Source organism: Sus scrofa, chromosome X, assembly GCF_054392235.1.
Source record: "Sus scrofa isolate SSC_HxYL_T2T_F1_AM1 chromosome X, Sscrofa_HxYL_maternal_Yorkshire_Landrace_v2.0, whole genome shotgun sequence".
In the NCBI taxonomy this organism is placed as follows: domain Eukaryota; kingdom Metazoa; phylum Chordata; class Mammalia; order Artiodactyla; family Suidae; genus Sus; species Sus scrofa.
Genome location: NC_139401.1, coordinates 70,631,717 through 70,657,658, shown reverse-complemented (window position 1 = coordinate 70,657,658; position 25,942 = coordinate 70,631,717). Strand labels below are relative to the sequence as shown.

General features: G+C 40.3%; 1 long non-coding RNA gene and 1 pseudogene across 3 annotated transcripts in view; one reads left to right on the top strand and one right to left on the bottom strand.

Annotated features, from left to right (window-relative positions):
- The window catches only part of LOC146394663 (uncharacterized), a 174,257-nt gene that overhangs the window by 119,589 nt on the left and 28,726 nt on the right, over positions 1-25,942 (bottom strand). For both annotated transcript variants that reach the window (XR_014835649.1, XR_014835650.1), the window contains exon 2: positions 19,916-19,978. This is a non-coding gene — a long non-coding RNA (uncharacterized LOC146394663). The remainder of the gene's footprint in view (positions 1-19,915; positions 19,979-25,942) is intronic.
- LOC100624650 (large ribosomal subunit protein uL6 pseudogene) lies at positions 12,609-13,334 on the top strand (annotated as a pseudogene). Its single transcript, XR_001302658.3, has one exon. The product of XR_001302658.3 is annotated as a large ribosomal subunit protein uL6 pseudogene (transcript).

The following is a 25,942-nucleotide window of genomic DNA, read 5'->3' as shown; positions in this document are numbered from 1 at the left end:
TTGACTTTTTGTTTTCTTTTGGGTTTCCTTTGCTGTGCAAAAGCTTTTCAGTTTGATGAGGTCCCATGGGTTTATTTTTGCTCTAATTTCTATTGCTTTGGGAGACTGACCTGAGAAAATATTCATGATGTTGATGTCAGAGAGTGTTTTGCCTATGTTTTCTTCTAGGAGTTTGATGGTGTCCTGTCGTATATTTAAGTCTTTCAGCCATTTGGAGTTTCTTTTTGTGCATGGTGTGAGGGTGTGTTCTAGTTTCATTGCTTTGCATGTTACTGTCCAGGTTTCCCAGCAATGCTTGCTGAATAGACTTTCCTTTTCCCATTTGATGTTCTTGCCTCCCTTGTCAAAGATTAATTGACCACAGGTGTCAGGGTTTATTTCCGGATTCTCTATTCTGTTCCATTGGTCTGTCTGTCTGTTTTGGTACCAGTACCACACTGTTTTGATGACTGTGGCTTTGTAGTATTTCTTGAAGTCTGGGAGAGTTTTGCCTTCTGCTTGGTTTTTGTTTCTCAGGATTGCTTTGGCGATTCTGGGTCTTTTGTGGTTCCATATAAATGTTTGGATTGTTTGTTCTAGTTCTGTGAAAAATGTCATGGGTCATTTGATAGGGATTGCATTGAATCTGTAGATTGCTTTGGGTAGTATGGCCATTTTCACAATATTGATTTTTCCAATCCAGGAACATGGAATATCTTTCCATTTCTTTACATCTTTGATTTCTTTGATTACAGTTTTATAGTTCTCGGCATATAGGTCCTTTACCTCTTTGGTCAGGTGTATTCCAAGGTATTTGATTTTGTGAGGTACAATTTTAAAAGGTATCGTATTTTTGTATTCCTTTTCTAATGCTTCATTGCTGGTATACAGAAATGCAACTGACTTCTGAATGTTAATCTTATATCCTGCCACTTTGCTGAATTTATTAATCAGTTCAAGGAGTTTTGCAGTTGAGTCCTTAGGGTTTTCTAGGTATAGTATCATGTCATCTGCATACAGTGACAGTTTGATCTCTTCTCTTCCTATATGGATGCCTTTTATTTCTTTTGTTTGTCTAATTGCTGTGGCTAAGACTTCCAAAACTATGTTGAAGAGCAGTGGTGAGAGTGGGCATCCCTGTCTTGTTCCAGATTTGAGTGAGAAGGCTTTCAGTTTTTCCCCATTGAGGATTATATTTGCTGTGGGTTTATCATAAATGGCTTTGATTATATTCAGGAATGTTCCCTCTATACCCACTTTGGCGAGGGTCTTGATCATGAATGGATGTTGAACTTTGTCAAATGCTTTTCTGCATCTATTGAGATGATCATATGATTTTTGACTTTTTTTTTGTTAATGTGGTGTATGATGTTGATTAATTTGCGTATGTTGAACCATCCTTGTGAACCTGGGATGAACCCAACCTGGTCATGGTGTATAATTTTTTTGGTATGTTGTTGGATTCGGTTGGCTAAGATTTTGTTGAGAATTTTTGCATCTATATTCATCAATGATATTGGGCGATAGTTTTCTTTTTTGGTGGTATCTCTGCCTGGTTTTGGAATGAGGGTGATGGTGGCCTCATAGAATGTCTTTGGGAGTATTCCTTCTTCTTCAACCTTTTGAAAGAGTTTAAGGAGGATGGGCACCGATTCTTCTTTATATGTTTGATAGAATTCACCTGTGAAGCCATCTGGTCCTGGACTTTTATTTGTAGGGTGTGATTTTATAACCTCTTCAATTTCATTTCTAGTGATTGGTCTGTTCAGTTGGTTTGTTTCTGCTTGATTCAGTTTTGGCAGGCTGTAAGATTCTAGAAAATTGTCCATTTCTTCCAGATTGTCAAACTTATTGCCATATAGTTGTTCATAGTATTCTCTTATGGTTTTTTGTATTTCTGCTGTATCCGTTGTGATTTCTCCTTTTTCATTTCTAATTTTGGTGATTTGGGTTCTTTCTCTCCTCTTTTTAGTGAGTCTAGCCAGGGGTTTATCAATTTTGTTCACCTTTTCAAAGAACCAGCTCTTGGTTTTATTAATTTTCTCTATTGTTTTTTGAGTCTCTATTTTATTGATTTCTTCTCTGATCTTTATAATTTCCTTCCTTCTGCTGACTTTAGGACTTTCTTGTTCTTCTTTTTCTAATTCATTTAGGTGGAGGGTTAAGTTGTCCATTTGGGATCTTTCTTCTTTTTTGAGAAAGGCCTGGATTGCTATAAATTTCCCTCTGAGCACTGTTTTCGCAGCATCCCATAGATTTTGAGAGGTTGTGTCTTCATTATCATTTGTTTCAAGGTAGTTTTTAATTTCCTTCTTGATTTCCTCATTGACCCATTGGTTTTTTAGTAGCATGTTGTTGAGTCTCCATGGAGTAGGTTTTTTCTCTTTCCTTTTCCCATGGTTGATTTCTAATTTCATGGCATTGTGGTCAGAGAAGATACTTGAGATAATTTCTATGCTCCTAAATTTATTTAGATTCGCTTTATGTCCCAATATGTGGTCGATTCTTGAGAATGTTCCATGAGCATTTGAGAAGAATGCGTATTCTGATTTTTTTGGATGTAGTGTCCTGAAGATATCAATTAAGTCTAACTTTTCTATTGTTTCCTTTAGGATCTCTGTTGCTTTATTGGTTTTCTGTCTAGAGGATCTGTCCATTGATGTGAGGGGGGTATTTAGGTCTCCTACTATGATTGTATTCTCATCAATATCTCCCTTTATGTCTGTTAATATTTGTTGTATGTATCTGGGTGCTCCTATGTTTGGGGCATATATGTTGATGATAGTAACATCCTCTCCTTGGATGGATCCCTTAATCATTAAATAGTGTCCTTCTTTGTCTCTCTTGATGTCTTTTGTTTCAAAGTCTATTTTGTCTGATATGAGCGTTGCAACTCCTGCTTTTCTGTCATGTCTATTGGCATGAAATATTTTTCCCCAGCCTTTCACTTTCAATCTATATGTATCTTTTGTCCTAAGGTGAGTTTCTTGTAGGCAGCATATTGAAGGTTTTTGCCGTTTTATCCACTCAGCCACTCTGTGTCTTTTGATTGGGGCATTCAGTCCATTGACATTTAAGGTGATAATTGATAGATGATTATTTATTGCCATTTGAACCTCGTGTTCCAGTTGATTCTATGGTTCTCCATTCTTCCTTTCTTTTTTTTTTTTTTTGGTTGGATGGTCTCCTCTTTTTATCTGCTTGAGTGTATTATTTTTTTTTTCATTTTTTGCAAATGCAATATTTGGTTTTGGCTTGTGGTTGCCCTGTTTTTTAAGTATGCTAACCCCTTCCCATAATTGTGTGTTTTAGCCTGATGGTCCTGTAAGTTCAAACACTTCATTATTATATTAAAATTAAGAAGAGAGACATACATACAAACAAAAAGGATTATTTACCTCATAACATCCCTTGCCCACATTTTATGGTTTTGATGACTCTTTTATTTTTTTCTTTTTAATTTTATTTTGTTTGAAGCATGTTCATGATTAAATCTGTATGCTGGCTTATTTGAGTGACTGCTCTCTGATTGCGGTTTCCTCAGTCCTAGTTCTTCCTCTTCTTCTTTTTTTTTCTTTTCTTTTTTTCTTCCCTTTCCTTCCTTTCTTTTTGGTTTAGAGAAGCCCTTTCAATATTTCCTTGAACCTGGGTTTTGTGTTGCTGTATTCTGTAAGTTTTTGTTTGTTGGGAAAAATTTTTATTTCCCCTTCTATTTTAAATGATGTTCTTGCTGGATAGAGTATTCTAGGTTGCATATTGTTTCCTTTTAGCACTTTAAATATCTCTTGCCATTCCCTCTGGCCTGTAGTGTTTCTGTAGAGAAATCGGCTGATATTCCTATGGGGGTTCCCTTGTAGGTAACATTCTGTTTTTCTCTTGCTGCCTTTAGGATCCTCTCTTTATCACTAACTTTTGCCATTTTTATTATGATGTGTCTTGGTGTGGGTCTGTTTGGGTTCAGTTTGTTTGGGGCCCTCTGTGCTTCCTGTATCTTGAACTCAGTATCCTTTAGATTTGGGAAGTTTCCAGCGATAATTTCTTCAAATATATTTTCCATTCCCTTATCTTTTTCTACTCCTTCTGGAATTCCTATTATGCGTAGATTGGCCCGCTTTATATTATCCCATAGGTCTCTTATATTGCTTTCCAGTTTTTTGATTCGGTTTTCTGTCTGTTGACCAGATTGAGTGATTTCCATTATTCTATCTTCCATAGCACTGATTCGTTCTTCTGCATTATTCATTCTGGTTTTTACTGCCCCTAGTTCAGTTTGCATCTCTGCAAATGAATGTTCTAGTTTTTCTTGGCTCCTCCTTATATTTTCTAGTTCCTTTCTGAGGGTATCTGCATTACTGTTCCTATCTTCTCTTCATTCCTTCAGTATTTTCACTATTTCTCTTTTGAACTCCAGGTCTGTCTGACTGCAGAGATCTGTTTCACTGTTGACTGTTTTAGGTGAGTTCTCCTGTTGGTTTGACTGGGGGTGGTTTCTCAGCTTCTTCATCTTGCTTGTTGTCTTCTTTCTCCTGAGGGAGTTGTACTCTCCGTTATCGGGTAGTGTTTGCCTTGTCACTGCCCTGGAATATTTCCTGAGGGCTGTCGTTGTTGGTCAATCTTTTTTGAGGCAGTGTGGCTTTTCTGGAGTGTTGATGGGACTAACAGTGTTTCTTTGAAGCAAAGGAGGACTTCCTGAGGGCAGACAGGACTGGGAGGTCCACCCCACGATGGTAGCAGATTTCACTTGGTTCTCAGCACCCCCTGGGGTCTTGGGCGGGTAGCAGGGCCCTTGGAGACTCAAGAGGCTCCTCCCCAGGGCAGCCTGACTCAGAAAGACCGTCTGAGATCTTTTCCCGATTCGGCCAGGCTTGTTGCAGCTTTTCTGGGCTGCAGGGGGTCCTGCCTGGAGCTGGCAGTCCTGTGCAGCTGGTCCACTAGGTCTCAGCACCCCTTGGGGTCTTGGGCGGGTAGCAGGGCCCTTGGAGTCTCAAGAGGCTCCTCCCCAGGGCAGCCCGACTCAGAAAGACCGTCTGAGATCTTTTCCCGATTCGGCCAGGCTTGTTGCAGCTTTTCTGGGCTGCAGGGGGTCCTGCCTGGAGCTGGCAGTCCTATGCAGCTGGTCCACTAGGTCTCAGCACCCCTTGGGGTCTTGGGCGGGTAGCAGGGCCCTTGGAGACTCAAGAGGCTCCTCCCCAGGGCAGCCTGACTCAGAAAGACCGTCTGAGATCTTTTCCCAAGTCGGCCAGGCTTGTTGCAGCTTTTCTGGGCTGCAGGGGGTCCTGCCTGGAGCTGGCAGTCCTATGCAGCTGGTCCACTAGGTCTTAGCACCCCCTGGGGTCTTGGGCGGGTAGCAGGGCCCTTGGAGACTCAAGAGGCTCCTCCCCAGGGCAGCCCGACTCAGAAAGACCGTCTGAGATCTTTTCCCAAGTCGGCCAGGCTTGTTGCAGCTTTTCTGGGCTGCAGGGGGTCCTGCCTGGAGCTGGCAGTCCTATGCAGCTGGTCCACTAGGTCTTAGCACCCCCTGGGGTCTTGGGCGTGTAGCAAGTCCCTTGGAGACTCAAGAGGCTCCTCCCCGGGGGAGCCCGTCTCAGAAAAACCGTCGGAGAATTAGGTCGATCTATTCACGGCCTGGCTAGGCTTGTTCTAGCTTTTCTGGGCTGCAGGCCTTTTCTAGGGGGCTGGTGGTGTTTGGTGCTGCTCTGTGGAAGTGTAGCCCCTCCAAAGGGCAAGCAGGCCTGTGCAGGGAGAGCCCCTGCGGTGGTAGGCTTCAGGCAATTGTTGAGGCCAGCCCTCCTGGATGGCAGGCAGCCCCAGGTTTGGCGAGAGCATAGGGGGTGGCGGGGGTGGGGGGAGGGAATGCACTGGGAAGCACAGCTTTCTGCTAGCTAGCGGGCCTGTAAGCTTGCTGTGGCGAGGGGGGTATTCTATGGGGACCCACCCCTTCTTCTCTCCCCTCCCCAGCACGGGCGCAGACCAGGCTCTTCTCCCAGGTTCCCTCTGAGGCGGCTTTCCACTTCCCCGCTCCTAGAGTATTGCTCCCTTCCTCTGGGACAGCTTTGTTTTCTAGTCTCCCAGGCAGTCTCTGCCCTGTCAAATGGTTTAGAGACCTCCCAAGCAGTTTCCGCTCTTCCCCACCCCCCTAGCCCGGGGACTAATCTCTGGAGCCGAGGTCTCGGTGCCCAGCCCCCCCCAGGCGTCCCCCGGCCCTTTCTTGGGGACTAACCTTCGGAGGCGAGGTCTCGGTGCCCAGCCCCAACCCAGGCGTCCCCCGGCCCCCTCTCGGGGACCAACCCTCAGAGCTGAGGTCTAGGTGCCCAGCCCCCACCCAGGCGTCCCCCTGCCCTTTCCCGGGGAGTAACCTCTGGAGCCGAGGATTCGGTGCCCAGCCCCCACCCAGGCGTCTCAATTTTTGGTGACTGTGCCCGTAGTTCAGATGGTCCGTTGGGTTCTTGATCCGTTTTTCCGTACTCCGACTTACTGCTACACTCTTCTCTGCATCTGGAGATTCCTCCGGTTCGTTTGATCTTTCCCCCGGTAGGAGACTTTCCAGGGTGCGGGATCCCTTTCTCCTCCGCAGTTCCCTTTCGGAAGCGCCCGTCCCGCTCGGATTCACCTTCTCTCACTCTCCTCTTTTCTCCCGTTCTGCCCAATAATATCACGAACTTCTTGCCGTTATTGGAGTTTAGGTTCCTCTGCCAGCGATTGGTTGTTGTTCTGTGCGAGTCATTTCTTCTGTAGATGTGCTTTTTTTGTTGTGTTTGTGGGAGAGGGCGAGCGTGTCCCCCTACTCCTCCGCCATCTTGTCCTCTCTCCTGTTTCTTCTTGATTCAGTTTTGGCAGGCTGTAAGATTCTAGAAAATTGTCCATTTCCTCCAGATTGTCAAACTTGTTGCCATACAGTTGTTGTTCATAGTATTCTCTTATGGTTTTTTTTTTTTTTTTTGTATTTCTGCTGTATCCGTTGTGGTTTCTCCTTTTTCATTTCTAATTTTGGTGATTTGGGTTCTTTCTCTCCTCTTCTTAGTGAGTCTAGCCAGGGGTTTGTCAATTTTGTTTATCTTTTCAAAGAACCAGCTCTTGGTTTTATTAATTTTCTCTATTGTTTTTGGAATCTCTATTTTATTGATTTCCTCTTTGATCTTTATAATTTCCTTCTTTCTGCTGACTTTAGGACTTTCTTGTTCTTCTTTTTCTAATTCATTTAGGTGGAGGGTTAAGTTGTCCATTTGGGATCTTTCTTCTTTTTTGAGAAAGGCCTGGATTGCTATAAATTTCCCTCTGAGCACTGTTTTCGCAGCATCCCATAGATTTTGAGAGGTTGTGTCTTCATTATCATTTGTTTCAAGGCAGTTTTTAATTTCCTTCTTGATTTCCTCATTGACCCATTGGTTTTTTAGTAGCATGTTGTTGAGTCTCCATGTAGTAGGTTTTTTCTCTTTGCTTTTCCCATGGTTGATTTCTAATTTCATGGCATTGTGGTCACAGAAGATACTTGAAATAATTTCTATGCTCCTAAATTTGCTGAGGTTAGCTTTTTGTCCAATATGTGGTCGATTCTTGAGAATGTTCCATGCACATTTGAGAAGAATGTGTATTCTGATTTTTTTGGATGTGGTGTCCTAAAGATATCAATTAAGTTTAACGTTTCTATTGTTTCCTTTAGGATCTCTGTTGCTTTATTGGTTTTCTGTCTAGAGGATCTGTCCATTGGTTTGAGTTGGTTATTAAAATCTCCTACTATGATTGTATTCCCAGTAATTTCTCCCTTTATGTCTGTTAGTATTTGTTGTATGTATCTGGGTGCTCCTGTATTTGGGGCATATATGTTGACCATAGTAATATCCTCTTGGATGTATCCCTTAATCATTAAATAGTGTCTTTCTGTGTCTTTATGTCTTTTGTTTTAACGTCTATTTTGTCTGATATGAGTATTGCAATCCTGCTTTCCTGTCATGTCTATTGGCATGAAATATTTTTCCCACCCCTTCGCTTTCAATCTATATGTGTCCTTTGTGCTAAGGTGAGTTTCTTGTAGGCAGCAGATTGAAGGTTTTTGTTTTTTTTATCCACTCAGCCACTCTGTGTCTTTTGATTGGAGTATTCAGTCCATTGACATTTAAGGTGATAATTGATAGATGATTATTTATTGCCATTTTAAACCTCATGTTCCAGTTGATTCTATGGTTCTCCATTCTTCCTTTCTTTTTTTGGTTGGATGATCTCCAATTATTTTCTGCTTGAGTGTTTTTTTTTTGTTGTTGTTGTTGTTGTTCCATTGTTTTAGTGAATGCAATGTTTGGTTTTGGCTTGTGGATGCCCTGTTTTTTAAGTATGCTAACCCTTTCCTATAATTGTGTGTTTTAGCCTGATGGTCCTATAGGTTTAAACACTTCATTACTATACTAAAATTAAGAAGAGAAGCAAACAAACAAAAAAGAGAGGGAGAGAAAAAAAAAGAAAAGAAAAAAATTAAAAAAAAGTCTATTGGAGTTCCTGTCATGGTGCAGTGGTTAATGAATCCGACTAGGAACCATGAAGTTGCAGGTTTGGTCCCTGTCCTTGCTCAATGGGTTAATGATCCAGTGTTGCCGTGAGCTGTGGTGTAGGTTGCAGACGTGGCTTGGATCCCACGTTGCTGTGGCTCTGGCATAGGCCGGCGGCTACAGCTCCAATTCAACCCCTAGCCTGGGAACCTCCATATGCCATGGAAGAGGCCCCAGAAAAGACAAAAAGACAATAAAAAAATAGTCTATTTATTTCCTTACTTCCCTTGCCCACATTTTATGATTTTGATGACTCTTTTTTTCTTTTTAATTTTATTTTGTTTGAAACATGGTCATGATTAAATCTGTATGCTGGATTATTTGAGTGACTGCTGTCTGATTGTGGTTTCCTCAATATTAGTTCTTCCTCTTTTTTTTTCTTTTTCCTCCCTTTCTTTCCTTGCTTTCTTTTTGGTTTCGAGAAGCCCTTTCAATATTTCTTTTAGAATGGGTTTTGTATTGCTGTATTCTTTTAGCTTTTGTTTGTTGGAAAAATTTTTTATTTCCCCTTCTATTTTAAATGATATTCTCTCTGGATAGAGTATTCTAGGTTGCATATTTTTTTTTCCTTTTAGCACTTTAAATATCTCTTGCCATTTCCTCCTGGCCTGTAGAGCTTCTGTAGAGAGGTCAGCTGATAACCTTATAGGGGTTCCCTTGTAGATAACATTCTGCTTTTCTCTTGCTGCCTTTAGGATCCTCTCTTTATCACTAACTTTTGCCATTTTTATTATGATGTGTCTTGGTGTGGGTCTGTTTGGGTTCAGTTTGTTTGGGGCCCTCTGTGCTTCCTGTATCTTGAACTCAGTATCCTTTAGATTTGGGAAGTTTCCAGCGATAATTTCTTCAAATATATTTTCCATTCCCTTATCTTTTTCTACTCCTTCTGGAATTCCTATTATGCGTAGATTGGCCCGTTTTATATTATCCCATAGGTCTCTTATATTGCTTTCATGTTTTTTCATTTGGTTTTCTGTCTGCTGTCCTGTTTGGGTGATTTCCATTATTCTATCTTCCACATCACTAATTCATTCTTCTGCATTATTCATTCTGTTTTTCACTGCCCTTAGCTCAGTTTGTATCTCTGTAAATGAATTTTCTAGTTTTTCTTGGCTCCTCCTTATATTTTCTAGTTCCTTTCTGAGGGTGTCTGCATTACTGTTCATATCTTAATTCCTTCAGTATTTTCAGTATTTCTCTTTTGAACTCCAAGTCTGTCAGAATGCAGAGGTCTGTTTCATTGTTGACTGCTTTAGGTGGGTTCTCCTGTTGGTTTAACTGGGGGTGGTTTCTCAGCTTCTTCATCTTGCTTGTTGTTTTCTTCTTGGTGGAGTTGCACTCCCCATGGCTGGGCAGGGTTTGTCTTGGCACTACTGTGGAATGTTTACTGAGGTCTGGTGTTGTTGGTTGGTCTTCTTTGAGGCAGCATGGCTTTTCCTGAGGGTGGGTGGGGCTGACAGGGTCTCTCTGAAGCAAAGGAGGACTTCCTGAAGGCAGACAGGACTGGGAGGTGCACACTGCGATGGAAGAAGATTTCACGCAGCCAGGTAGAGTTTGCTCTGGTGTTTCTGTGCTGTGGGTCTCTTCCAGGGGGCTGTTGGTGCTGGGCAGCTTTTCCACAGGAGTGAAGCACCCCCTGTGGGTGCAAGCGGCTAGCTGGGTTGCTGAGATCCCAAGGGGCTTTTCCTCAGGGCAGCCAGGATTGGCAGGACCACACCTCAATGGAGGCAGATTTTGCATGGCCGGGCAGAGCTTGTTCTAGCTTTTCTGGGCTGCAGGCCTTTTCCAGGGGGCTGGGGGTGCTGGATGCCACTCTGCAGGGGTGTAGCCCCTCCAGAGGGCAGGTGGATCAGGGCAGGGAAAGCCTCTGTGGTGGTTGGCTTCCCGCAAATGATGAGGCCAGCCCTCCCTGATGGCAGGCAGCCTCAGGTCCGGGCATGTGTGCTGCAGTAGGGGGAGGGGGGATGCACTGGGAAGCACAGCTTTCTGATAGTGGGCGGGCAAGTGAGCTTACTGTGGCATGGGGAGTATTCTATGGTGGCCCACCCCTCCTCTTCTCCCCTCCCCAACACTGGTGCCTTGTGTCTCCTGCAGATCCAGCTCTTCTCCCAGGTTCCCTCTGATGTTGCTTTCCACTCCCCAGCCCTTAGCGTATTGGTCCCTCTACCCACGATGATGCTCTGCTTCCTAGTCCCCCATGCAGTCTTCACCACCAACCAGACAGACCGCTTCCTAGTCCCCCAAGCAGTCTGCACACCACCCACCCCAGCCTGCTCCTGGGGACTAACCTCCAGAGCTGAGGTCTCAGTGCCCAGCCCCCACCCAAGTGTCTTGGTTTTTGGTGACTGTGCCAGTAGTTCAGATGATCTGTTCAGTTCTCACTCTGCTCTTCAGATCTCAGACTTACTGCTGTGTTCTTCTCTGCATCTGGAGATCCCTCTGATTCAGTTGATCTTTCCGTTGAATAGGTGACTTTCCAAGGTATGGGATCCCTTTCTCTTCCGCAGTTCCTTTTTGGGAGCACCCATCCAGCCCCAATCCCCCTTCTCCCACTCTCCTCTTTTCTCTTGTTTTACCCAGTTATGTCACGAGATTCTTGCCATTATTGGAGTTTAGGTTCTTCTGCCAGTGATTAATTGCTCTTCTGTGTGAGTTGTTTAATCTGTAGATGTGTTTTTTTGTGTGTGTTTGTGGGAGACGGTGAGCATATCTCCCTACTCTTCTGACATCTTGCCTTCCTACACCCAGAGTGATTCTTTTGCAAACAGGTGTGCAATTTTCCCAACACCATTTATTGAAAAGGCTGTCTTCCCCCCAACTGAATATTCTTGCCTCCTTTGCTATAGACAAATTGCCCATATAAATATGGGTTCACTTCTGGGCTCTCTATTCTGTCCGATTGATCTGTGTGTCTGTTTTTGTGCCAGTAGCATACTGTTTTGATGATTAGATCTTTGTAGCATGGTTTGAAATTAGGGAGTGTGACAACTTGAAATTTGTTCTACTTTCTCAAGATTGTTTTAACTATTCAGAGTCTTCTGTGTTTTGATACAAATTTTAGAGTTATTTGTTCTAGTTCTGTGAAAAATGACATTGGGGGATTGCATTGACTACATAGACTGTGTTGGGTATCATACTCATTTTAACAATATTAATTCTTTCAATCAGTGAACACAATATATCTTTCAATTTGTTGGTGTTCTCGTCAATTCCTTTCATCAATGGCTGTACTTTTCAGAGTACAGATCTTTTAGTTCCTTGGTTAGATTTATTCCTAGATATTTTATTTTAAAAGTGAAGAATAAAAGCTATATGATCATCTCAATAGATGAAGAAAAAGTTTTTTGATAATATTAAACATCCATTTATGATAAAACCTTTTCAGAAAGTTTTTTGACATCAACACAATAAAGGCCTTATATGACAAAACCACAGCCAACATCCACCCCAATGGTAAAAAGCTGAAAGCATTTTCACTAAGGTCAGAAACAAGAAGAGGATGTCAATTCTCACCACTTTTATTCAATACAGTTTTGGAATTCCTGGCTATGGCAATCAGAGAAGAAAAAGAAATAAAAGGAATCCAAATTGAAAAAGAAGTAAAACTGTCACTGCTGAAGATGACATACTATACATAGAAAACCCTAAAGACCCTATTGGAGCTCAACAATGAATTAGGTAATGTTGCAGGATACAAAAATAATACACAGAAATGTCTTGCATTTATATACACTAACTATGATCTTATGAAACATCATAAAGAGAAATTAAGAAACCAATCCCAGTTACCAATCACATCAAAAAGAATAAAATACCTAAAGAGGCAAAGGACATATACTCTGAAAACAATAAGATGCTGATGAAAGAAACTGAAGATGACACAAACAGACAGAAAGATATATTGTGTTCCTGGACTGGAAGAATCAATATTGTCAAAATGACAATACTACCCAAGGTAATCTATCAATTCAATGCAATCCCTATTTAATCACCAATAGCATTTTTCATAGAACTGGAAAAAAATTTGAATTGGTATGGAAATATAAAGGACCACAAACAGCCAAAGTAATCTTGAAAAAGAAAATTGTAGCTCTTTGCCGCATCTACTGCGAGAATGAAGACCATTCTCAGCAATCAGACTGTTGACATTCCAGAAAATGTCGACATCACACTAAAAGGACGCACAGTCATTGTGAAGGGCCCCAGAGGCACTCTGAGGAGGGACTTCAACCACATCAATGTAGAACTCAGTCTCCTTGGAAAGAAAAAGAAGAGGCTCCGGGTTGACAAATGGTGGGGAAATAGAAAGGAACTGGCAACTGTTCGCACCATCTGTAGTCATGTACAGAATATGATCAAGGGTGTTACACTGGGCTTCCATTACAAGATGAGGTCTGTGTATGCTCACTTCCCCATCAACATCGTTATTCAGGAGAATGGTTCTCTTGTTGAAATCCGAAATTTTTTGGGTGAAAAATATATCCGCAGGGTTCGGATGAGGCCAGGGGTTGCTTGTTCAGTATCTCAAGCCCAGAAAGATGAGCTGATTTTAGAAGGAAATGACATTGAACTTGTATCAAATTCAGCTGCTTTGATTCAGCAAGCCACAACTGTTAAGAACAAAGATATCAGAAAATTTTTGGATGGTATCTATGTTTCTGAAAAAGGAACAGTTCAGCAGGCTGATGAGTAAGATTTGAGTTGTCCCGGCTACAGAAACAACAAGATGCCAGATGATTCTTCACATTCATTTGTGATGTTTTACGATACAATAAAAAGTCTATTGACTTAGAAAAAAAAAAAAAAAAAAGAAAATTGTAGCTCGAGGAATTAGGCTCCCTGACCTCGGACTATACTATAAAGCTTCAGTAATCAAAACAGTATGGTACTGACACAAAAACAGAAATATAGATCAATGGAACAGGATAGAAAGCCCAGAAACAAACTGTTTAATTGATGGTCAACAAAGGAGGCAAGAATATACAATGGTGAAAAGACACTTTCTTCAATAAATAGTGCTGGACATCTATGTGTAAAAGAATGAAATTAGAACATTATCCAATAGCATACACAAAAATAAACTCAAAATGGATTAAAGTCCTAAATGAAAAACTGGAGATGATAAAGATCCTAGAGGAAAACAGAGGCAGAACACACTTTCATATAAATTGCAGTAATATATTTTTTGTATCTGTCTCCTAAAGTAATGGAAATAAAGACAAATATAAATAAATAACACAAAGTCTGAATCACTTTGCTGTATACCTGAAATTAACATACATTGTAACTCTACTATGCATCAATAAAAATTTTTTTAATCAAAAAAAGATGGGGGAATAGTAAGGATAATGGACAAGGTTCTGACAGTGGCATAGATAAGACTTTAAGAAAACAAACAGTTTTTTTCTTAAGCTGATCTACAGTCCAGGAAACAGAACTTTGGACCTCCTTCACTCCCCTATTTCTTAAGCTGACGGCCAAGGCAAAAGAGTCTTGCTACCTTAGAAAGTGATTTCACCTTGATTTATTAGTAGTGGGAGGTAGCCTGAAAGACTGCAACTAAGGCATATTAGGTTCTTCACCTTGTAGTTCTGGGACTATAGAAAAATACATAGCTAAAAGTCTTGGAATCAAAAAGCTCCCCCAACCCACCCAGAATAGGCTATCAAGCTGCTCTATCTGCTTTCACTCCCCAGGACTGTGTTCAGAGGAACACAGCTGTGAAACATGGTCCTAGATAGTGGGTTTTAAGGACCTGCACTACATTTAAATTATTCTATAGTAAGAATTTGAGCCACTTCCAATTATAGAGTTTGGACGAATGGAGTAAACTCCATTGGATAAAGTGCCAAAGCAGAATGGCAGTAAATTGTAATGGTTAAGAGTATGGGCATTGACAGAAAATCAGAGAAGGGCTGATATACCTAATCTACAAAAAATTTTACAAATTGAGTAAACGAGATCGCCCCACCACCCGAGACCAAAAAACCAATAGAAAAAATTGGGGGAAAATAAGAAAAGACAATTCAAAAAAAAGATTTTAAAATGGTCCTTAAACATATGGAAAAATATTCAAACTCACTCAAAATTAGAGAAATACAGTGAAAATACAGAGATACTATTTCTCACCTATCAAACTGGCAAAAATATGACAACACATTCTGTTGGTGAGAGTGTGAGGAAATAGGCACTCCCATACATTGAAATAGGCACTTCCTACAAGGAAGGCAAACTTCTGGCAATTCTAACAAATCTACATAATTCTCTCTAACAAATCTTCTTACTTTGTTCATTGATGTAAGGTGATTTACAATGTGTGTCAGTTTCAGGTATACAGCAAAGTGATCCAGATCTTGTCTTATTTATTTGGGTTCTATCCCTGGCCTCGGTCAGTGGGTTAAGGATCAGGCATTGCCGTGAGCTGTAGTGTAGGTTGCAGACGTGGCTCACTTCCTGCATTGTTCATGGCTGTGGTGTAGGCTGGTGGCTGCAGCTCCGACTTGACCCATAGCCTGGGGATTTCCCTATGTTGCAGGTGCAGCCCTAAAAAAAACAGAATGTAAAATTCAATATTCTTTTGAAAATTCATGACATTGTGTAACCATCACCAAATCAATTTTAGAACATTATCATCACCCCAAATAGAAACTCCATATATATTAGCAGTTACCCCTCATACCTCTCCTCCCACCTTCAGCTCTAGGCAACCACTAATGTCTATCTCATATCTCTAAACAGCAAAGTGGCATACATGAGGATATAAAATTGAAACATTCACAGAAATTGTGGGGAGAATGCTGGACTTGCCTAGGTTGTGAAATTGAGGATTCAAGTACATTTACCTAAATTCCAAAGAAGAGGAAGATCTAAGTGACATCTGTGTTAAAAATGAATAGCACCCTTGATTTTAGACCAAATATAGCACTACCATCTCTAGGTCAAACTTGCTTTAAAAATCCTTAAAGAGGAATTCCCGTTGTGGCGCAGTGGTTGACGAGTCTGAGTAGGAACCATGAGGTTGCGGGTTTGGTCCCTGCCCTTGCTCAGTGGGTTGATGATCCGGCGTTGCCGTGAGCTGTGGTGCAGGTTGCAGACGTGGCTCGGATCACGCATTGCTGTGGCTCTGGTGTAGGCTGGTGGCTGCGGCTCCGATTAGACCCCTAGCCTGGGAATCTCCATATGCCGCGGGAGTGGCCCAAGAAATAGCAAAAAGCCAAAAAAAAAAAAATCCTTAAAGAGAAGTTCTTGAAATATGTTGAGCCAAAGCATTCACATAATTCTAGAGAAGATTTCAGAAGTTCCATACTGAGAAGCTCTCCACATAATCAAGAAAGTTCAGCAGTTCCTGAGGTTGCTGGATATTATTAATAGTTTCTTTACCATCTTTTCATAATGACCACTCTACTAAATGGCTCCTCCAGGAGAGAAAATTTATACAGAATAGCCACATTCAGGGGCTGAAAAGTACTTCTCCCCCAATATTTGCCTAATCAGATCCATTCATTTATCCATTTACCTTAGCAAACTCCTACTCTGCCTCTAATTCTTAAAAAAAAAAAAAAGGAAACTGGTTATAGATAAAGGCAGCTACTCATGTGAGAAAAAGAAGTTGACAATCAGGGCCACTGTCAAGACATAGAGAATATCACCATGAAGGATCCCAAAATTTCATGGATTTCTAATATAATCATCACAATTTAGAGCAGTAGATGCCAGAAAAATTCAGTCTTTGCCAAGTGAGTTTGACTTTCCTTTACAAATATTTTAACTTTTCCTTTTCCTATACTCTTAGAATCAAAAGAACATCCAAATATCAGAGGGGTGGTAGAAGAAGCCTATCCTGAAAGATTATATGCCTGGGAATATTCTGGCCATCAACATCAACTGTACTACAGCAGATGGGTGCTGTGCGGAAAAGAGTTACTGTAGACCTGAGACTGCTATCCTTAGAAGAGCCTGCTTGTAAGTTTGACCCATGACTGGCATCTGAGAACTTGGCCTTTGGAGCATTTCCAGAAAACAGTTAACAATTTGGGTGGCTCACTGTGCCTAGACACTATATGCAAGCAATCTGATTCAATGATGAATACCTGCTTTCCTCCTAGGAGTCAGGAATCTGATTTTGTGTTAGGAAGAGAGTGCTTATATAATTAGTCTCCCCACAAAAGATTGTGCACTGAGTCTCTACTGGATCTCCATAATAGACAACATTTCACATATGTTGTTATAGTTTTATTGATGAGAAAAGAATACAATCTGTGACCCCCTCATGGGTGGAAGAAAGCATAAGGAAGCCTGCACAGGGATTCCTCCATACACCACCTGTGTCATTTTCCCTTATGATCTAGCTACATCGCTACAATAAATTTTATCACAAATAAAACCATATGCTGAGTTGATGAGCCTTTTTAGCAAATTGTTGAACCTGGAGGGAGTTTGGGGAATCTTTGACATAAGATGCTTATTCACCTCACTGCTCACAGATAACCCCAATGCTCAGAGTGTTCCATGTCCTGGTGGTAAGAGCCTCAGCTTTGGGTATATAGTTTTCTACACTACACTGCTACACTGAAGGGACACTACAGTGTATTTAAAATACTTAACATGGCTAATAAGTGAAAAAAATCATTCACTCATGCAACAAATTTTTTTGTACGTCACGCACTGTGGAACAGGCCTGAAAGACCCAAGGTATCAATCTATGCTATCCTGACCACCAAATTCTCTATGAAATAGCATTTTATTGGATTTCAACATGGATTTGTATTTTCTTTCTTTTTTTTAAATTTCTTTCTCCCCCCCTTACTTTTTTTTTTCTTTTTAGGGCTGCACGCACAGCATATGGAAGTTCCCTGGCTAGGGGTAGAATTAGAGCAACCTCTGCCAGCCTACGCCACAGCAATGCAGGAGCTGAGCCCCATAAGTGGCCTACAACACAGCTCATGGCAATGCTAGATCCTCAGCCAACTGAGTGAGGCCAGGGATCAAACCTGTGTCCTCATGGATACTAGTTGGATTCATTTCCACTGCTTCAGAATGGGAACTCTGATCTTCCTCCTTGTTACTGTAATTCCACATTGGAAGTGGCAGACATCCTCACTAACATGGTTTGTTTTATCCCCTTTCCTAGACTCCCATTCACACCTATTACTGTTACATTCTTTATCAAAGAATTATTGCACTTCTATGAACTTCATAACAATCTAAATTTCCCCAAGACCCTCATTTAATATCCTGATCTGAATGACACGATACTATATATAGAAAACCCTAAGGACTAAACCCAAAATTGCTTGAACTGATCAACAAATTCAGCAAAGTAGCAGGACATAAGATTAACATTCAGAAGTCAGTTGCATTTCTGTATACTAAAAATGAAATATTAGAAAATGAATACAAAAACACAATACCTTTTAAAATTGCACCCCAAAAAATCAAATACCTAGGAATACACCTGACCAAGGAGGTAAAAGACTTATAGGCTGAGAACTATGAAACATTAATCAAGGAAATTAGAGAAGATGTAAAGAAATGTAAAGATATTCCATGCTCCTGGGTTGGATAAATTAATATTGTAAAAATGGCCAGACTCCCCAAAGCAATCTACAGATTCAGTGCAATCCCTATCAAATCACCCATGACATTTTTCACAGAACTATAACAAACAGTCCAAAACCTTATATGGAACCATAGAAGACCCAGAATTGCCAAAGAAATCCTGAGGAACAAAAACCAAGCAGGAGGCATCACTCTCCCAGACTTCAAGCAATATTACAAAGCCACAGTCATCAAGACAGTGTGGTACTGGTACCAAAACAGACAGACAGACCAGTGAAACAGAAGAGAGAACCCAGAAATAAATCCAGAAATAAACCCAGACACTTAGGGTCAATTAATCTTTGACAAGGGAGGCAAGAATATAAAATGTGAAAAAGACAGTCTTTTCAGCAAGTATTGATGGGAAACCTGGATAGCTGCATGCAAATCAATGAAACTATGACACACCCTCACACTATGCACCAAAATAAACTCAACATGGATGAAAGATGTAAATATAAGACAGGACGCCATCAAACTCCTGGAAGAGAACATAGGCAAAACATTCTCTGACATCAACCTTACAAATGTTTTCTTAGGTCAGTCTCCCAAAACAACAGATATAAAAGCAAAAACAAACCAATGGGACCTAATCAAACTGACAAGATTTTGCATGGCAAAGGAAACCAAAAAGAAAACAAAAAGACAACTTTCAGAATGGGAGAAAATAGTTTCAAATGATGCAACTGACAAGGGCTTAATCTCTAGAATATACAACAACTTATACAACTTGACAGCAAAAAAAGCCAATCCCCCAAAGGAAAAATGGGCAAAAGACCTGAATAGACAAAACTATTATGAGATACCACCTTACACCAGTCAGAATGGCCATCATTAATAAGTCCACAAATAACAAATGCTGGAGGGGCTGTGGAGAAAAGGGAACCCTTCTGCATTGTTGGTGGGAATGTAAGATGGTACAGCCACTATGGAGAACAGTATGGAGGTACCTTAGAAAACTATCCAGAGAACTACCATGTGACCCAGCAATCCCATTCTTGGGCATATATCCACACAAAACGTTTCTTGAAAAAGACGCATGCACCTGCATGTTCACTGCAGCACTCTTCACAATAGCCAAGACTTGGAAACAGCCCAAATGTCCATCAACAGACAACTGGATTAGGAATATTTGGTATATATACAAAATGGAATACTACCCAGCCATAAAAATGAACAAAATGCCATTTGTAGCAACATGGATGGAACTAGAGACTCTCATCCTGAGTGAAGTAAGTCAGAAAGAGAAAGACAAATATCATATGATCGCACTTATATCTGGAATCTAATACAGAGGAGAAATGAACCTTTCCACAGAAAAGAAAATCATGGATGTGCAGAATAGACTTGTGGTTGCCAAGGGGGAAGGGGAGGGAGTGGGATGGTTTGGGAACTTGGGGTTAATAGATACAGACTATTGCCTTTGGATTGGATAAGCAATGAGATCCTGCCGTGTAGCACTGGCAAACTCTGTCTGGTCACTTATGATGGAGCATGATAATGTGAGGAAAAAGAACCTGTCAATGTATGTGTATCTGTGTCACCATGCTGTACAGTAGAACATTGACAGAATGCTGTAAACCAGCTATAATAAAAAAAAAATCATTACATAAAAAAAATCCTGATCTGGAAATTCACTATTCAGAGTGCTCCATATGCAAATCCACCTGTATATCAGTCAATACCTGTAATTCACTATTCAGAGTCCTCCATATGCAAATCCACCTGTATATCAATCAATACCTGTAAAACAAGAGGTGAAGCAACAGAAATGCTTTATCCAAGTTCTGGAAGTGTACCTGATATGAAGTTCAATATTCAGAATCCTCCATATGCAAATCCACCTGTATATCAATCAATACCTGTAAAACAAGAGGTGAAGTAACAGAAATGCTTTATCCAAGTTCTGGAAGTGTACCTATACTGTTATACTTCCTAAAACAATATGACTAGTTCTATTCTACTGCACTGCCTTTATTTATAATAATTCACTACACTATTTACCCAAACATTGATTCATAACTATGGCTTTTACCCCTACAGCTTCCTGATACCACTGAACAAATACCACAGACCAGGTAGCCCTCATAATACCCAGAAGAAGTAAAGGTTTCTCAAGAATCTACTATACATCAATAAAACATTTAAAAAAGGTCTACAAGATAGTATGCTGAATAACTCCAGGGGAAATATAAAAGTGTAACATGCTATCTGGCTTTCTTTTTTTTTAAAATATTTTGGGGTTGCACCCACAGCATATGGAAGTTACCAGGCTAGGGGTCCAATTGGAGCTGCAGCTACCAGCCTATGCCACAGCCACAGCAACGCAGGATCTGAGCCATGTCTGTGACCTTCACCATAGCTCATGGCAACACCAGATCCTTAATCCACTGAGCAAGGCCAGGGATCGAAACTGCATCCTCACAGTTGCTAGTCAGATTCATTTCTGCTGAGCAATGATGGGAACTCCCGATCTTGCTTTCTTTGCGAGACATCAGTGTCACCCAAACCTGCCAATACCTGTGGATATTGAGGACCATGCTAGCCTTTCAATTTCTAACTGCTTCCCACACAAATGATTTTTTTTTCCAACTGTACAGCAAGGGGGTCAGGTTATCCTTACATGTATACATTACAATTACAGTTTTTCCCCCACCCTTTCTTCTGTTGCAACATGAGTATCTAGACATGGTTCTCAATGCTATTCAGCAGGATCTCCTTGTAAATCTATTCTAGGTTGTGTCTGATAAGCCCAAGCTCCTGATCCCTCCCACTCCCTCCCCCTCCCATCAGGCAACCACAAGTCTCTTCTCCAAGTCCATGATTTTCTTTTCTGAGGAGATGTTCATTTGTGCTGGATATTAGATTCCAGTTATAAGTGATATCATATGGTATTTGCCTTTGTCTTTCTGGCTCATTTCACTCAGGATGAGATTCTCTAGTTCCATCCATGTTGCTGCAAATGGCATGATGTCATCCTTTTTTATGGCTGAGTAGTATTCCATTGTGTATATATACCACTCTTCCGAATCCAATCATCTGTCGATGGACATTTGGGTTGTTTCCATGTCCTGGCTATTGTGAATAGTGCTGCAATGAACATGCGGGTGCACGTGTCTCTTTTAAGGAGAGTTTTGTCCGGATAGATGCCCAAGAGTGGGATTGCAGGGTCATATGGAAGGTCTATGTATAGAATTCTAAGGTATCTCCAAACTGTTCTTCATAGTGGCTGTACCAGTTTACATTCCCACCAGCAGTGCAGGAGGGTTCCCTTTTCTCCACAGCCCCTCCAGCACTTGTTATTTGTGGACTTATTAATGATGGCCATTCTGACTGGTGTGAGGTGGTATCTCATGGTAGTTTGGATTTGCATTTCTCTTATAATCAGCGATGTTGAGCATTTTTTCATGTGTTTGTTGGCCATCTGTATATCTTCTTTGGAGAAATGTCTATTCAGGTCTTTTGCCCATTTTTCCATTGATTGATTGGCTTTTTTGCTGTTGGGTTGTATAAGTTGCTTATATATTCTAGAGATTAAGCCCTTGTCCGTTGCATCATTTGAAACTGTTTTCTCCCATTCTGGAAGTTGTCTTTTTGTTTTCTTTTGGGTTTCCTTTGCTGTGCAAAAGCTTTTCAGTTTGATGAGGTCCCATGGGTTTATTTTTGCTCCCATTTCTGTTGCTTTGGGAGACGGACCTGAGAAAATATTCATGAGGTTGATGTCAGAGAGTGTTTTGCCTATGTTTTCTTCTAGGAGTTTGATGGTGTCCTGTCATATATTTAAGTCTTTCAGCCATTTGGAGTTTCTTTTTGTGCATGGTGTGAGGGTGTGTTCTAGTCTCATTGCTTTGCATGCAGCTGTCCAGGTTTCCCAGCAATGCTTGCTGAATAGACTTTCTTTTTCCCATTTGATGTCCTTGCCTCCCTTGTCAAAGATTAATGGACCATAGATGTCAGGGTTTATTTCCGGATTCTCTATTCTGTTCCATTGGTCTGTCTGTCTGTTTTGATACCAGTACCACACTGTTTTGATGACTGTGGCTTTGCAGTATTTCTTCAGGTCTGGGAGAGTTATGCCTCCTGCTTGGTTTTTGTTTCTCAGGATTGCTTTGGCGATTCTGGGTCTTTTGTGGTTCCATATAAATGTTTGGATTGTTTGTTCTAGTTCTGTGAAAAATGTCCTGGGTCATTTGATAGGGACTGCATTGAATCTGTAGATGGCTTTGGGTGGTATGGCCATTTTCACAATATTGATTTTCCCAATCCAGGAACATGGAATATCTTTCCATTTCTTTACATCTTCTTTGATTTCTTTGATTAAGGTTTTATAGTTCTCGGCATATAGGTCCTTTACCTCCTTGGTCAGGTGTATTCCGAGGTATTTGATTTTGTGAGGTACAATTTTAAAAGGTATCGTATTTTTGTATTCCTTTTCTAGTGTTTCATTGCTCGTATACAGAAATGCAACTGACTTCTGAATGTTAATCTTATATCCTGCCACTTTGCTGAATTTATTAATCAGTTCAAGGAGTTTTGGGGTTGAGTCCTTAGGGTTTTCTAGGTATAGTATCATGTCATCTGCATACAGTGACAGTTTGATCTCTTCTCTTCCTGTATGGATGCCTTTTATTTCTTTTGTTTGTCTAATTGCTGTGGCTAGGACTTCCAAAACTATGTTGAAGAGCAGTGGTGAGAGTGGGCATCCCTGTCTTGTTCCAGATTTGAGTGAGAAGGCTTTCAGTTTTTCCCCATTGAGGATTATATTTGCTGTGGGTTTCTCATAAATGGCTTTGATTATATTCAGGAATGTTCCCTCTATACCCACTTTGGCGAGGGTCTTGATCATGAATGGATGTTGAACTTTGTCGAATGCTTTTTCTGCATCTATTGAGATGATCATATGATTTTTGACTTTTTTTTTTTTTTTGTTAATGTGGTATATGGTGCTGATTGATTTGCGTATGTTGAACCATCCTTGTGAACCTGGGATGACCCCAACCTGGTCATGGTGTATAATTTTTTGGGTATGTTGTTGGATTCGGTTGGCTAAGATTTTGTTGAGAATTTTTGCATCTATATTCATCAATGATATTGGGCGATAGTTTTCTTTTTTGGTGGTATCTCTGTCTGGTTTTGGAATGAGGGTGATGGTGGCCTCATAGAATGTCTTTGTCTCTTTATATGTTTGATAAAATTCACCTGTGAAGCCATCTGGTCCTGGACTTTTATTTGTAGGGAGTGATTTTATGACCTCTTCAATTTCATTTCTAGTGATCGGTCTGTTCAGTTGGTCTGTTTCTTTTCGATTCAGTTTTGGCAGGCTGTAAGATTCTAGAAAATTGTCCATTTCTTCCAGATTGTCAAACTTGTTGCCGTATAGTTGTTCATAGTATTCTCTTATGGTTTTTTGTATTTCTGCTGTATCCGTTGTGATTTCTTTTTCATTTCTAATTTTGGTGATTTGGGTTCTTTCTCTCCTCTTTTTAGTCAGTCTGGCCAGGGGTTTGTCAATTTTGTTCACCTTTTCAAAGAACCACCTCTTGGTTTTATTAATTTTCTCTATTGTTTTTTGAGTCTCTATTTTATTCATTTCTTCTTTGATCTTTACAATTTCCTTCCTTCTGCTGACTTTAGGACTTTCTTGTTCTTCTTTTGCTAATTCGTTTAGGTGGAGGGTTAAGTTGTCCATTTGGGATCTTTCTTCTTTTTTGAGAAAGGCCTGTATTGCTATAAATTTCCCTCTGAGCACTGCTTTCACAGCATCCCATAGATTTTGAGAGGTTGTGTCTTCATTATCATTTGTTTCAAGGTAGTTTTTAATTTCCTTCTTGATTTCCTCATTGACCCATTGGTTTTTTAGTAGCATGTTGTTGAGTCTCCATGGAGTAGGTTTTTTCTCTTTGCTTTTCCCATGGTTGATTTCTAATTTCATGGCATTGTGGTCAGAGAAGATACTTGAGATAATTTCTACGCTCCTAAATTTATTGAGATTCGCTTTGTGTCCCAATATGTGGTCGATTCTTGAGAATGTTCCATGAGCATTTGAGAAGAATGTGTATTCTGATTTTTTTGGATGTAGTGTCCTGAAGATATCAATTAAGTCTAACTTTTGTATTGCTTCCTCTAGGATCTCCGTTGCTTTATTGGTGTTCTGTCTAGAGGATGTGTCCATTGATGTGAGGGGGGTATTAAGGTTTCCTACTATGATTGTATTCTCATCTATATCTCCCTTTATGTCTGTTAATATTTGTTGTATGTATCTGGGTGCTCCTATATTTGGGGCATATATGTTGATGATAGTAACATCCTCTCCTTGGATGGATCCCTTAATCATTAAATAGTGTCCTTCTTTGTCTTTCTTTATGTCTTTTGTTTCAAAGTCTATTTTGTCTGATATGAGCGTTGCGACTCCTGCTTTTCTGTCATGTCTATTGGCGTGAAATATTTTTCCCCAGCCTTTCACTTTCAATCTATATGTATCCTTTGTCCTGAGGTGAGTTTCTTGTAGGCAGCATATTGAAGGTTTTTGCCTTTTTATCCACTCAGCCACTCTGTGTCTTTTGATTGGGGCATTCAGTCCATTGACATTTAAGGTGATAATTGATAGATGATTATTTATTGCCATTTGAATCTCGTGTTCCAGTTGATTCTATGGTTCTCCATTCTTCCTTTCTTTTTTTTTTTTTTCGGTTGGATGGTCTCCTGTTTTTATCTGCTTGAGTGTATTTTTTTTTTCAGTTTTTGCAAATGCAATATTTGGTTTTGGCTTGTGGTTGCCCTGTTTTTTAAGTATGCTAACCCCTTCCCATAATTGTGTGTTTTAGCCTGAGGGTCCTGTAAGTTCAAACACTTCATTACTATATTAAAATTAAGAAGAGAGACATACATACAAACAAAAAGGGTTATTTACCTCCTGACATCCCTTGCCCACATCTTATGGTTTTGATGACTCTTTTTTATTTTTTTCTTTTTAATTTTATTTTGTTTGAAGCATGTTCATGATTAAATCTGTATGCTGGCTTATTTGAGTGACTGCTCTCTGATTGTGGTTTCCTCAGTCCTAGTTCTTCCTCTTCTTCTGTTTTTTTTTCTTCTTTTCTTTTTTCTTCCCTTTCCTTCCTTTCTTTTTGGTTTAGAGAAGCCCTTTCAATATTTCCTTGAACCTGGGTTTTGTGTTGCTGTATTCTTTAAGTTTTTGTTTGTTGGGAAAAATTTTTATTTCCCCTTCTATTTTAAATGATGTTCTTGCTGGATAGAGTATTCTAGGTTGCATATTTTTTCCTTTGAGCACTTTAAATATCTCTTGCCATTCCCTCCTGGCATGTAGTGTTTCTGTAGAGAAATCAGCTGATATTCTTATGGGGGTTCCCTTGCTGGTAACATTCTGTTTTTCTCTTGCTGCCTTTAGGATCCTCTCTTTATCACTAACTTTTGCCATTTTTATTATGATGTGTCTTGGTGTGGGTCTGTTTGGGTTCAGTTTGTTTGGGGCCCTCTGTGCTTCCTGTATCTTGAACTCAGTATCCTTTAGATTTGGGAAGTTTCCAGCGATAATTTCTTCAAATATATTTTCCATTCCCTTATCTTTTTCTACTCCTTCTGGAATTCCTATTATGCGTAGATTGGCCCGCTTTATATTATCCCATAGGTCTCTTATATTGCTTTCCAGTTTTTTGATTCGGTTTTCTGTCTGTTGACCGGATTGAGTGATTTCCATTATTCTATCTTCCATAGCACTGATTCATTCTTCTGCATTATTCATTCTGGTTTTTACTGCCCTTAGTTCAGTTTGTATCTCTGCAAATGAATGTTCTAGTTTTTCTTGG